Source organism: Vombatus ursinus, unplaced genomic scaffold, assembly GCF_900497805.2.
Source record: "Vombatus ursinus unplaced genomic scaffold, bare-nosed wombat genome assembly UNPS02004533.1, whole genome shotgun sequence".
Lineage (NCBI taxonomy): Eukaryota > Metazoa > Chordata > Mammalia > Diprotodontia > Vombatidae > Vombatus > Vombatus ursinus.
This window is the reverse complement of record NW_020944311.1, coordinates 1,457,147-1,470,118: the sequence shown is the minus strand read 5'-3', so window position 1 is coordinate 1,470,118 and position 12,972 is coordinate 1,457,147.

The window sequence follows — 12,972 nt, the reverse complement described above, 5'->3', positions numbered from 1 at the left end:
TGTCTGTGACAGCCTTGATTTGGGGTGCTAATACAGGAGGAAGCTTTTGTCCTTGGTTCCCAAGGAAGTCATGTTCTCCAACCCCCTGGCCTTGGCCATGTCCTCTGAGACTGATCCAAGCTCTTAGAAACTCCTCATAGAGAGAGCCCTTTGTTCTCTGTTCTCCCACATATCATAACCCTCCTTTATCTACACTGAAAGAGCTCTCTTTGTGCTCTGCTCAGCCAAAGAGCAACATGCAGCAGTGTAAACCAGAAACATTTGCTTACAATTCTCAAGGTCAGGACATAGTGGTCGCAGTCATGTGGGGGGAGTGTGTGGAAGCCTTGGCTTCATCCAGCACACACTGAGCTCTCTGAGCAGGCTGCAGTCAAGAAACAATCTGATGGGCTGGGAGTAGTAGGCGGATGAATTATGAGGGTGCACCGAGGGGGTTAGGCTTGAGGGTGGGGACGGGGGTGGCATCCCACACCAAACCCATGGGAAAACAAGACGGGATTTTTTAGCCCCGACAACTTGTGACTCGGTTCCCTGTCTTTCTGCCTTACATGTGACAGTGTTCATGCACACAAACACACATATTAATACATGTGCTGAAGCCCACGGAACGCACGCACGTGGTCTGGGATTCAAAGAAATAAAAGCTGCTTAATTGGGCTGCCTTCTCTCAGTCCCAAACAATTCTCAGAATTCAAGGGGAAAATATAGGCAGCAATGCCTACCCTCATGCACCTCTCCCCCAGTTTTCCCCCTTTTGAATTTTGCTACTGTCAGGCATCCCAGACTGCATTTTTTTGTCCCTAACAATTGAGTCATCAAATATTGAATGATATCCTGAAAAAAGAAGTCCATTTTCCAAAACAGTGGGATAGAATCATTACATTGCTAACAGCACAGAAGAGTGTTGCTCCCTAGCCACAACTAGGGATCTCCTCACCGTGGGGAACGAGAGCCGGGGAGAAGGGAAGGTAGGAGGGGGTGGACATGAAGCCAAGGTAGAGGCTGGAGGCTTGCCCAAGATCACAGAGCTACCAAGTGATAGAGCAGAGCCCCGGCCCTTAACCCTGTTCGTTGCCAAGGGCTTGGGTCAAAGCCCTGCTAGCCTACTTGGCTAGTTACAGCTCCGTCTTTCCCCACTCCCATTCAAAGGCATAGAGTTCCTCTAAACACTAGGGAACAATCATGACAGTAGAAACACTACTTGGAGCCTTCCCCTTCCCTTGTCTGAAGGTAAAGAGCACCAATCAGTAACTTCTGACTGAGGAGGATTCACTGGATTCTTGTACACTTTTCAGCTTTGGAAAAACAGGTGTGTTTTGGGGCACCTAGAGTAATGGTCATTTCACTTGTGTCCAATTCTCTGTGACCCCATTTGGGGTTTTCTTGGCAGAGATACTAGGGTAGTTTGCCATTTTCTTCTCCAACTCATTTTACAGATGAAGAAACTGAGACAAACAGGGTGAAGTGACTCCTCCAGGGTCACCCAGTTAGTGTCTGAGGCCAGAGTTGAACTGTCCTAACTCCAGGCCCTGTGCCCTCCCCACTGCACCACCTAGCTGCCTTTACATAATCGGGACTCAATCCACATTTGCTGTTGAGGTCATCATCGCCTAGGTTAGGGTTTGTTCTGGTGGATGTCAATCTTCTACTTCCTAACATTCTGGACTTTTCTCCACCATGACCTAGTACCCTCCTTTCCCCGGAAGATCCTGCTGCCCTTGCAGTACCTTCTGCTTGGTCAGTTTCTCCCAGCACCTGCATTTTAAGGAAGATGCCCAGGCCAGTCTTGTTCACTCCTTCCTTCCTCTCTGGGCTTCCCACCTGACTTTCTGGACTTTTTTTTTTCTCCCCCATTCTCCAGCATGGGTGCAGAACATTCTAGAAGTGAGGCCTCCTGCGTTCACTGCTCAGGCTCCCTACATCCCCCTATACCAAGTTTTAGAGAACAGCCTCTTAGCAGGAACAAAAGCACGCCTACCTCTGTATACTTCCCTAGCCCTAGCCTGGCCCCAGTGCTGAGTGAAAGCACCCTGCATCCTGGGCCCTGACGGAAAGGGAAGAAGGGATCAACTTGGGTTTGAAGTCTGTGCCAGCCATATCTATGACAAAAGGGAAGAGGATTACAATGAGAAGAAAAAATGAAACCTCAACAGTCAACAGTCAACAATCAACAAATGTTTCTGGTAAAAGAAACCATATGAGGGTAAAGAGGGCCCTGGGACCCCAGATTTAGAACTGGAAGGCATCTCTTCTGACCTCATTTTACAGATTAAGAATCTAAGGCCCAGAGAGATTAAATGACTCACCCCAGGTTATTAAGTGCCTGTAGGAGCAAAATTAAAACGTTGTTTGGCCACTGAAGCCCTTCTTAACCCACTCCCTGCTATCTTCCACCTCACTCCCCAACACATACTCTTTGCTTCAGTGACCCCTGCCTCCTGGCTGCTCCACAACAAAACACTCCATCTCTCTCCTCGGGGCATTTTCTCTGGTTGTTCCTAGTCCTTCCTCAGCTTCCCTGACTTCCTTCAAATCCCAACTAAAATCTCCCCTTCTACAGGAAACTTTGCCTAATCCCTCTTCGTGCCAGTACCTTCCCTCTGTTAATTATTTCCTATTTATCCTGTCTGGAGCTTGCTTTGTATGTATTTGTTTGTTTGTTGTCTCCCCCATTAGACTGTGAGCTCCTTGAGGGCAGGTTGGTACTCCAGCGCTCAGTATAATGCTTGGTACACAGTAGGTGCTTAATAAATGCTTATTGACTAACTGAAAGTAGGGAGAACCAGCTTCTCTGGCTCCAAATCCAGCATCCTCTCCACTGTACTATGCATCCAAAACCAATACATTGAACAAATATTATGGAGGGAAAGAAATAGTTTTCAAAATCTTCAAAGGAGACAGGCCGACAATGAATTCTTTCCAGACTCCTTTTCTTCAAGAAATGACAATGGAGCACCTGAAAGGAGCTCCCAAAATAGTTCAAAAGAACAATCACGGAACTAGAAAGTAAGGGCGGAATGTAGCACAGAAAGTAGAACTCTCAGAGAAGACATGAGTGAAACAAAAGAGCACATGCCAGAACTGTTCCAAGACAGTAAGTAGAATGAAAAAGAGAATGACCAATTTGGATTTACAGAACTGCAGAGCAGAAATGAAGGATACATCTAGGTGGTACAGCAGTGAATAGAGCACCAGCCCTGGAGTCAGGAGGACCTGAGTTCAAATTCATCCTCAGATATATAACATTTACCAGCTGTGTGACCCTAGGCGAGTCACTTAACCCCAATTGCCTCACCAAAACAAAACAAAAAAAAAGACATAAGAATTATAGATCTTCCACAGAAACATGAGGAAATGAAGTCTAAATATCAAACTTCAGGAAATAATTCAGGAAGATTGCCAAGAAATAATGGAAAGAGAAGCTTAATTTCAGATCACAGACCTAGATCTCCAAGCCATCTAGTCCTCTCTCTCCATTTTACAGTTGAATAAACTTAGGCCCATAGAAGTTAACTGACTTTCTCAAGGCCACATGGGGAGTAAGTGGCAGAGATGAGACGTGAATCCAGGTCTTCTGACTCTAACCCCAGTACTCTTTCCCCTGTACACAAGCTAGCCAGACAGAAATCTAAAACTGACCTCACCAAGGTATGCTGTGAACCAAAACAGAGACCCCAAACAGTAGATGACAGCTATTATGATCAGTCAAAAGAAAAGCCTTCATATACCAAGTAAAATCAGTCAGAATCACACAAGACTATTCCTCAGCTATGAGAAATTGAAGGCAAAAATGAAATATGATATTCTGAAAAGCAAAGGCAAAAACAATTCTATACTCTAAAGCATTTCCTTAAAAAAAATTCCTAAAAATTATTGACTGACTGAAAGTAGGGAGAACCAGCTTCTCTGGCTCCCAAACCCAGCATCCTCTCCACTGTACCATGCTTCCAAAAATAAAATTCCTAAAAATTTTCCTGAAAAATTTCCTTAAAATTTCCTAATCATCCATAAAAAATGGTTTTTATGCAAAGGGGAAAAATTCAGACCACTTACAAAAACGAGTTGAACCATACATTTGAAAACCCAAGATCAACAACTGAAAGAAAAAGAAGAAAGTTAAGTAAGTAGAGACGGCAAGAAAAAGATCAAGCAAAAAAATGCAAGCTTTTATACAACTAGGGTTTGGCATCAGCAACTTTCACCTGGTATGGAAAGAGAACAAAATGACAAGTAAAGCATCTCAGGGGGTCCAAAGAATCAGGGAGAAAAGAGGAAGAATTGTCTTAATAGTTCTTGAATAAGAGACTGCATTCCTTTGTTAACAAATTAATATTTTGGGGGTGGAGTGGGACATGATAGTTTTAGAAAGCTGCTTAGGCAGGAAGAAGGAAGGCAGTGGGATGGTAGGAATCAGGAGACACACATCTCCTGGCTCGAGCAACTCTGTGGCTCAAGAAGGGAGGAGAAAGTGGGAACAGGGTCTCATCAAAGGTGGGCTAGTGCTCTTTCTGGTCATCCTCTCAAAGTGTGAAGCAGATACACTAAGAGGTTGCTCCTGTATAGAAAAGTCCCATCTTCTCTTATTGTTGAGGATGCTCAGAGTTCCTTGTCGGTTGTGTGGTGAAGCCTGTGCTTCTCCATGGTCCTCTCTGGGATATTCGTCTGTATTTCCATAAGGAATGATTGTTTTTCCTATATGGCAGCAAGATAGGGCACACCACTGCCTCCAAAGATTTAATGCTCTAGCGAACTATCAAAAATCTACTTCATAGAACTTGACAAAAACATCCATTTTTGAGAACAAACATTTGAGAATCCCCCAGGGCAATGATAAAGAGTAGGAGCCAAGGCAACATAGTATTACTCAATCTCAAACTGTATTAAAAAGTGTTGGTCACCATAAGTACTTGATACTACTTACAAAATCGAAAAGTAGATCAAGGGCACACGACTGCTGAGTAAGACCCAGGAATAATGAAACGCAGTGGCCTCAAAACAAACACGTCTGCAGGCAGAACTCTCTGGTTGATGAGAACTGTCTAGAAAATCGGCAAAGCAGTTCGGTTTCCAAAAGCACCTTATTCTAGGCATCACAACAAGCTCCAAACGGATCTAGAATATGAAATAGTACAAGTTAGAGCATTTGGAAGATTTCAGAGACTGAAAGGAGGTTCCCTTTACAACTATCCATGGGAGGAAAATCCATAACCAAACGCAGGATAGAGGTTATCATATAAGATAAAATGGACCATTTGCATTACATAAAATTAAAAAGCCCTTAGAAAAACAAAAACAATATGCCTCAAAGAAATGGAGCAAGTACTGACCAGGGGAAAAACCTTCACCTCAATTATCTGTCTCAATTCTGATGTCCAAGATGCATAGAGAATTGACTGAAACATGTTGCACTAAAACCCATTTTCCAATAGATAAGTGATCAAAAGATGGGACTGTCAAACTATCCACATCCTCGTAAGCTATGTGTGCAAGGTATTCATGGCTGCATGGGTTGTCTCGATGGTGATGAAAAGGGGCATTGATGGAAATTTCTGGAATCTTGTCCAGTCCTCTCCAAGGCAAATTCCTGCAATAGAAGGACCACAAGGTGGGTGTTCTTTCTTCCAGTTTCTGAGAGGGGTGTTGGACTATAATGTTATCTTTCTGCCCTCCTAAATATTGCTGGTATTGGGACATGATTTTGGCTCAAAACCAAAAGCCACTTCCCTGGTCACTAGTCCTCAGCTAAGACTACCTTGTTTGGCTTCTTCCCATCAAATGCTAGTTACACAAAAGACTACTACAGATAGTGAATAGAGAGCAAACCTATTTATTCAAGCAAATAGGAAGTGCAAATGAGAGAAGTTATATGTATTAGAATATACCAGAACATATACAGTGAATGGCCTCTCCAGCTAGGAGCAAAATAAATCAAATCAAGAAAGAGGTCCCAACTGCATCCAAGCAGAAATTCCCTGAAATCTTTAGAGAGGCAAGCTCAAAATCAGGGACATTTGGAGGAGCTGGCTTCTCTTACATGTCTGCAGCTTCCAAAGTCTGTCTGCCTCTCTCCACTGTTTGGAGTTTGTCCCCAAAAGAATGTCTGCTAACATACATATCCTCATGAATATAATGAAAAATGTCTTCTCTGCTCCAAAGGTCACACATGTGGGTTACATTCTTCCTCAGGCTGAAACTTTTCAGTCTCTTGGCAAAAATCAGCTGGGCTAAGCTTGAAATCTCTAACTATACTTCAAAAATACAAACATCATTGCTCTAATATCTAGCATTCCTATAGCACCTTAAGGTTTGCAAAACACTTTACAAATAGTATCTCATTTGATCCTCAGAACAACCCTAGGAGAGAAGTGCTGCTATTATTCTCATTTTACAGTTGAGGAAACTGAGGTAGGCAGAGGTGAAGTGACTTATCCAGAGTCACACTGCTCACAAGTGTCTGAGGCTGGATTTGAACTTGGATCATCCTGACCCCAGGTCTAGCACTCTATCCACTGTGGCTCCACCTAGCTATCTTATGTTGCTGCTTTCAAACAACAAGGGTGATTTTCCGGGCATCCCAGGTAATCAAGCTATGGTACCATTGAAAACAACAGAGAACAAATGTATGTGGGTAGGACATGCAATAGACATGAAACTATAGAGCGTCACCACCCAAAGTACTGCAGGGACCACATGCCTAAACTATAGTAGGACAGAGAACACACATAGCTCAAGAGCATGTGCACAGCCCTAGCACACAGCAAACAAAAATCAGAGAAGTGAAACAGGTTAGAATGTACCCTAAAATGCCCAAGCGAATGAAAACTCCAGCAAGATAGCTCAACTCGAGCTGAAAGAGGGCCTGACCTCACCCAAGTAGAAATTCCCTGAAGTCTCTCGGGAGGCAAGCTGGAAATCAGGGACATGTTGAAGAGCTGGCTTCCTCTGCGTGTCCCTCTTTAGCTTCCAAATTCTCTTTCTCTTTCCCCTGTTTGGAGCTGGTCCCCTGAAGAGAATGTCTGGTACCATGCATTGTCTTCTCAAAGACAGAAAAGAAAATGTCTCACTTCCCACAAAACTCTCACACCAATTCTCTGCCCTATTCAAGTGCAGAAGCCTTGCATTCTCTCCACATAGAGCCATGCTTAAGGGGCAGCATGCAAAATGTCCTAGGTTTAGTTGGAAACCTAGGCTACAACCATATAAAAATCCTCCAAATTACTAGTAATAAGAAGAATACAAACAAAAACAACTCTGAGGTCTTACCTCACACCCAACAGATTGTCAAAGATGCTAAAGGATGGCAACCTTCAATGTTGAAGGGACTTTGTAAAACAGGGATGTCAATGCTTTGTTGGAGCTGTGACCTGGTTCAACCATTCTGGTTGAATACACACACACACACACACACACACACATACACACACACACATTTATAACAAAATATTCATAGCAACTCTTTTTGCAGAAGTAAAAAACTAGAAACAAACTAGAATGGCCTGTCTCTATCCTACCTGTTAAAATCCTAAGTATCAATCTGAGGCCCAGAACAAATGTTACCTTCTACATGAAACTTTCCCTTATTTCCCCAGTTGGAAGTGATATGTCCTTCTTCTGAACCTCCATGGTACCTTGTGCATCTTATATCACCTTTCACTTTGTGAATACAAGGTTATGTTCACTTTTTATCTCCCCTGAAACACTCTAGGTTTCTCAATAGCGAGAGATGTATCTTCTTTACCTCCATATCTCCTCTCTTCCCAGCCACTAGCTCAATGTCCGGAACAATGCCTTGCACATGGTTGGTAGCCTTGACTCCCCTCTGCATACTCTGTGATGTAGTGACCCTGGCCTCCTTGCCATTGCCCAGCTCGGGGCATTTACACTGGCTGTCCCCCAAGTCTGGAATACTCTCCCTCCTCCTCTCCCCTCCTGGCCTCCCTACCTTCTTTTAAGTCCCAGTTAAAAGCCCACTTTCTATGAGAAGACTTTTCTGATCCCCCTGAATGCTACATCCTTTCTTCCATTGATTATCCCCAATTTTCCCTTTCTATATCTTGGTTCTCCGTAGTTGTTTTTCTATTATCTTTTCCATTCAATTGGGAGCTTTGAGAGCCTCTGATTTTGGCCTCTGATTGAACCCCCAGCACTCGGTACTGTGCCTGGCACATACTAAATGCTTAATAAATGCAAGTTGACTGACTGAATTGAAGTGGAACCCCTCCCTCCCCCCAAAAATATAACCCTGAGTCTTTGAAATAGGCAAATTAGATTTTAATAATCAATAAACCCGACCAATGTTTGAATATTGTTAGAGCTAATTCAAATGAATGATTTTAGTTCACACTAAGAGGAGTAGAAAAAGGGGGGAAATATGACTTAGGTCAAATGATAAGATTCAGCAATTCATCCCATTTTCCAGATAAAAGAATCAAGATTTAATGAGGGAAAAGATACCACTGTCTTCTTTCCACTTATCAATCAAGGTTAACTCCAGTCTTCACCATAGTGAGAGAATGCTCCAAGAAGACAACAGGAAAAGCCATCCTTCACAGAGACTCTAAGCCCAGCTAGTCCAGCACTTGTAAACCATCCATCTCAGTCAAAAAACCAACCATTGGCAGCCTTGGCTTTGTGCCAGTGAGCTAAAGCTAATGAACAACGCTAGGAACTGCTACCCAAGCATCAATTAATTGGCAATTCCCATAATCAATTGCCAAGTATCTCTGAGCCAAAGGAGTCCAGAACAATGTATGTCAGGGAAAAAAATTATTCCTCCTAGTACTTAACTCTTACGTTCCGAGTACTATGGCTCTTTATAATGAACTTCAAAGTTTTAGCCAGACTTTTCAAGAGCTCTTTCTTAAATGGTTGATAAAAAGGGGACTTGGGGCTGAAAAGAAAAAGAAATAGCTCTTAATCCAATAGCCTACAATGGAGATAAGGCTACCTTGCTCAGGCATTTCAAGGGTTACCTCTCTTTGGTACTCGGGATAGTAGGGAATATAGAGCTGGCACATGGTAATTATAATGTAAATAAATGTTAGCTATTAATGTCATTTGATCCTCACAACAATCCTGTGAGGTAGGTGCCATTATCATCCCTATTTTACAGGTGAGGAAACTGAGGCAAACAGGGGTTATGTGACTTGTCCAGGGTCACACAACTAGTAAGTGTCTGAGGCCAGATTTCAACTCAGCTCTTCCTGACTCCAGGCCCAGCGCTCTATCCACTGTGAAAAGTCTCCCAGGTCTGGTCAGTCAAGAAAGACCAAAGTAGCTTCTCTTAATGAGTGCCCTCCCCGAGTGGAAGGGGCCGCTCTGGGAGGGAGTGGGTTTCCTTTCACTGGAAGTCTTCAAACAGAGGCCAGACAATCACTAGTTGAGACTGCTGGAGGGGGGATTCTTGTTCATGTGTGGATTGGATTAGAGACCCTCTGAGATCCCTGCTAACTGCTCCAACTGAGTCCTGAGACTTATTCTAGCTGTTGCTGGGGCAGGAGAGAGAGAAAAAAAAAACAACAAAAAAAACAGAAAAAAAGATATTTCCTGGTAAAGGCCGTTAGCCATGGGACTTTCCCAGAGCAGATGTTTCCCCTCTATAAAAACCGGGGTGATAATAAATATTTGCCATTTGTGTGAGGCAGGTCTTCCGGGCATTTCGGCGAGAGGGTCAGAACTGAGATTTCACTCCCTCTGCTCTGCTGATCAGCAACTCTTGTACCTTGCAGTCTCAGAGAGTTGCCTGGGGGCACTGAGAAGCAAAGGGATTTGCCCATATTACTACACCCATTTTCCAGATGAGAAGTAAAAGGGTTTTCCTGTGGTCACACAACTAGGAAGGTTCACTTGAGGATGGGGCACCTCAGCCACAGGGTTTACCTATATAATCTTGCAGGTTTATAATACTACTCTGTGGTAGCAGGGCCCCTCAGGAAAAGGGAAAACCCTAGGGGGTAGCTAGAATCAACATCCTGTTCCTGGACGTGTTTAACCCCTATCATTCACAGTACTAATACAGAGCTCTCTTATTTGCTGCATTTCAGCTTCAGCAGCTCCCTTATACCAGGAACTCTTGGCCCAGGAACTCAGACCTCCAAGTCTGTCTCTGGATACTGCGCTCCCTGGAGCCCTGTGGCTCCCCTGAAGGATCCTGGGTCCTCCCAGCCTTCCCTCCAGGGAACGAGGCTGTATACACAACTAACCATCATCAGCTCTATTTTTTTCTAGACCTGTGTGCTCTCCCTTTTCAGGAGTGTGTGTGTGTTGTGTGTGTGTGTATACATATATGCCATGACTTAGTCATCTTTAATGTTGTATCAACAGGCCAACAGTTATGAGTACACACAAGGATGTACCCTTGTGTGTGTATATACACACACATATACATATATAGTCATCTTTAATGTGGTGTCAACAGGCCAACAGTTGTAAGAGTACTCACATATGACCAAGGAGATACCAAAAGTCCCAAATTTGGTGTTAAGAAGGATATTTCTATCTTTTATAGGGCCGCATCCTTAATGAAACCTTCATTGTTTGATAGCTTAAATGCTGAGTGTGTCAAATACTCTGCTAGTCACTGGAGACACAGACAGAAAAGAAACAATTCCTACTCTCAAAGAGCTGACATTTTGTTGTCAACATTTTTGTTGTTGTTCAGTCATTTCAGCTGTGTCTGACTCTTCATGATCCCATTTGGGGTTTCCTTGGCCAGAGCACTGGAGTAGTTTACCATTTCCTTCTCCAGCTCATTTTACAGAGAAGAAACTGAGGCCAACAGGGTGAAGTGACTTGCCCATGATGACACAGCTAGGAAGTGTCTGAGGCCAGATCTGAACTCAGATCCTCTTGACTCCAGGCCCGACAACTCTATCCCATGCACCACCTAGCTGCCCAACATACGACATACACAAAGAATATATGAAATAAATACTAAAGAATTCTTGTAGGGAGGAAATCAGGAAAGGCTTTTGTAGGTGATGGCATTTGAGTTGAACCTTGAAGGGATTCTAAGAGGTAGAGGTGAGGAGGAGGGCATTCCTGGCATCAGGGACAGCTTGTGCAAAGACTCCAAGATTAGAGAGAGAAGGCTGCACACTTGGACCAGGCTCCTCCTCCTTGTACCCTCTCCATATACTTATACTGCACTACCTACATCCAAGGATAGACCAAAGGAATGTAAAGCAACATAAGCATACATTTGTAAGCTTATGTTATGGGCTCCGGATCGCTTTTCATTTCACCAATCTCCCTCGCAGTTTGCTTTGCTCTGTCTGCTTCCCCACCCTCCTACCTAGCTAGATACGCCCTCTCCTTTTGTCAGTTGCCTCTGAGAACCTCACATTTTCTCTGAAGTTTGCTTGTGTTACATTCTACACACCCCTTTGCCCTGTCACACAGAAGATCCTGTGTTGTGACGACTCAACGTTCTTTAGGGCATTTATACGTCACAAACATGTTTCCACTCTGAACCTTTAAATGAAGCTGAAATAATTCCAGACGCAGAACTAGAAGGGACCTTGGAGACTCCTAAGTCCAATCCATCTTTTTACAGAGGAGGAAACTGAAACCCAGGGAAAGCAAAGGATTTATTCAAGGTCACACAGCAATGACAGAGCCTGGTTAGATCACAGATCTCATCAAGCTCCTCCCTGGTGCATTTTCTACTGTTTCACATTAGCTCTCCATGATGGAGGAAAACAAAAACAAGGCTGAAATCTATTAAGCGTTGTACTCGAAATAAATGAAAGATATTGCATTAGATCTAGAGCATTGGGGAAAATCTCTCAGGAAGCAAGAGACTGAAATGTCTGCTTTTCTATTTGGAGATCACATTCAAGTGTTGAGCCACTCTGTGGTCTCTCATTTCCCCCTTGTGGGTGAGTGCTTTAAAGTCCCCACCACTTGGGCTGGGGCTACACAATTCTAGAAACCTCAATTTAAGCCACCGACGTCAAACGTTGTATGACATCATGTCCACAAAACAACTGATGGATTGATCTTTTTTTCTCTCCCACCGTTATGTCTTGTCACCTTGTAGATAGATACCAGGTCTCTAATCAACCACAAATAAGCACAGAAAAGCAACACAAATTAGCACGTTTGTGCCCCAGCTTTAAGATGCAAATAGAAAATATCCTATTTCTCCTTTGTTGAATTCCACGCCTAAGTCTTCCTTGTTCCTGATAATACTCTAAGATTGACTCAATTTCTTCCTAGTTTTTTCAAGAATGGGTGACCATGTGCTTCTAGCCAGGAAAGGAATGGAAAAGTTTCAAAAACTGTTAACATTTTTCAATCAAATACAAGAATCTCTGTTGAGTAATTCATTGGATCAGGGGTTAAACCGTTTCTAAGGTAAAGGCAGCCTGTAGCAAAGACAAAAGATAAAACCTGCTTCTTGCCTCCCCACAGAGATACCCTGTAGCCAAGATTCCATTTTTTTTATTTTAATCAATAAAGCCAATGTTGAATTAAGAGCTATTTCCTTTCATTAGAGTAGCGCTGCCCAAATGCTTTTTGTCAACTAAAAAAAAAAGAAGAAGATAAAGTTGTGAGTCTGGTTAAAAATCAGAAGCTCTGCAGCAAGGCTCATTATGCACATAAGTGCCTATGATTCCCAAAGCTGAAAGGCGTTAGCATTGCTGAAACACACACACACACACACACATCCAGCTATCAAAAAAGCACCACTTAAACAGTCATCTGCCTGCATTATCATTCTGCAGGTTGCCTTTGAACAGACAAAGTCATTTTAGAAAACATGCAAAGAGAACGGTGGCAGCTGCAATGCAGCTAAGGGCTTGAAATCACCCATGTCTTGAGCCAGGGAAAAGTTTGTTCTTCTTGGGAAAACATGACACCTCCTTCCAATCAGGTCATTCCTTCCCAGTTTCTGCAAGGGTCTCCGGAAGAAAATGTTTTCTAATATTTCTTTCAGCAAATGTTGCTAGCCTCTGTCCTTATCACCTC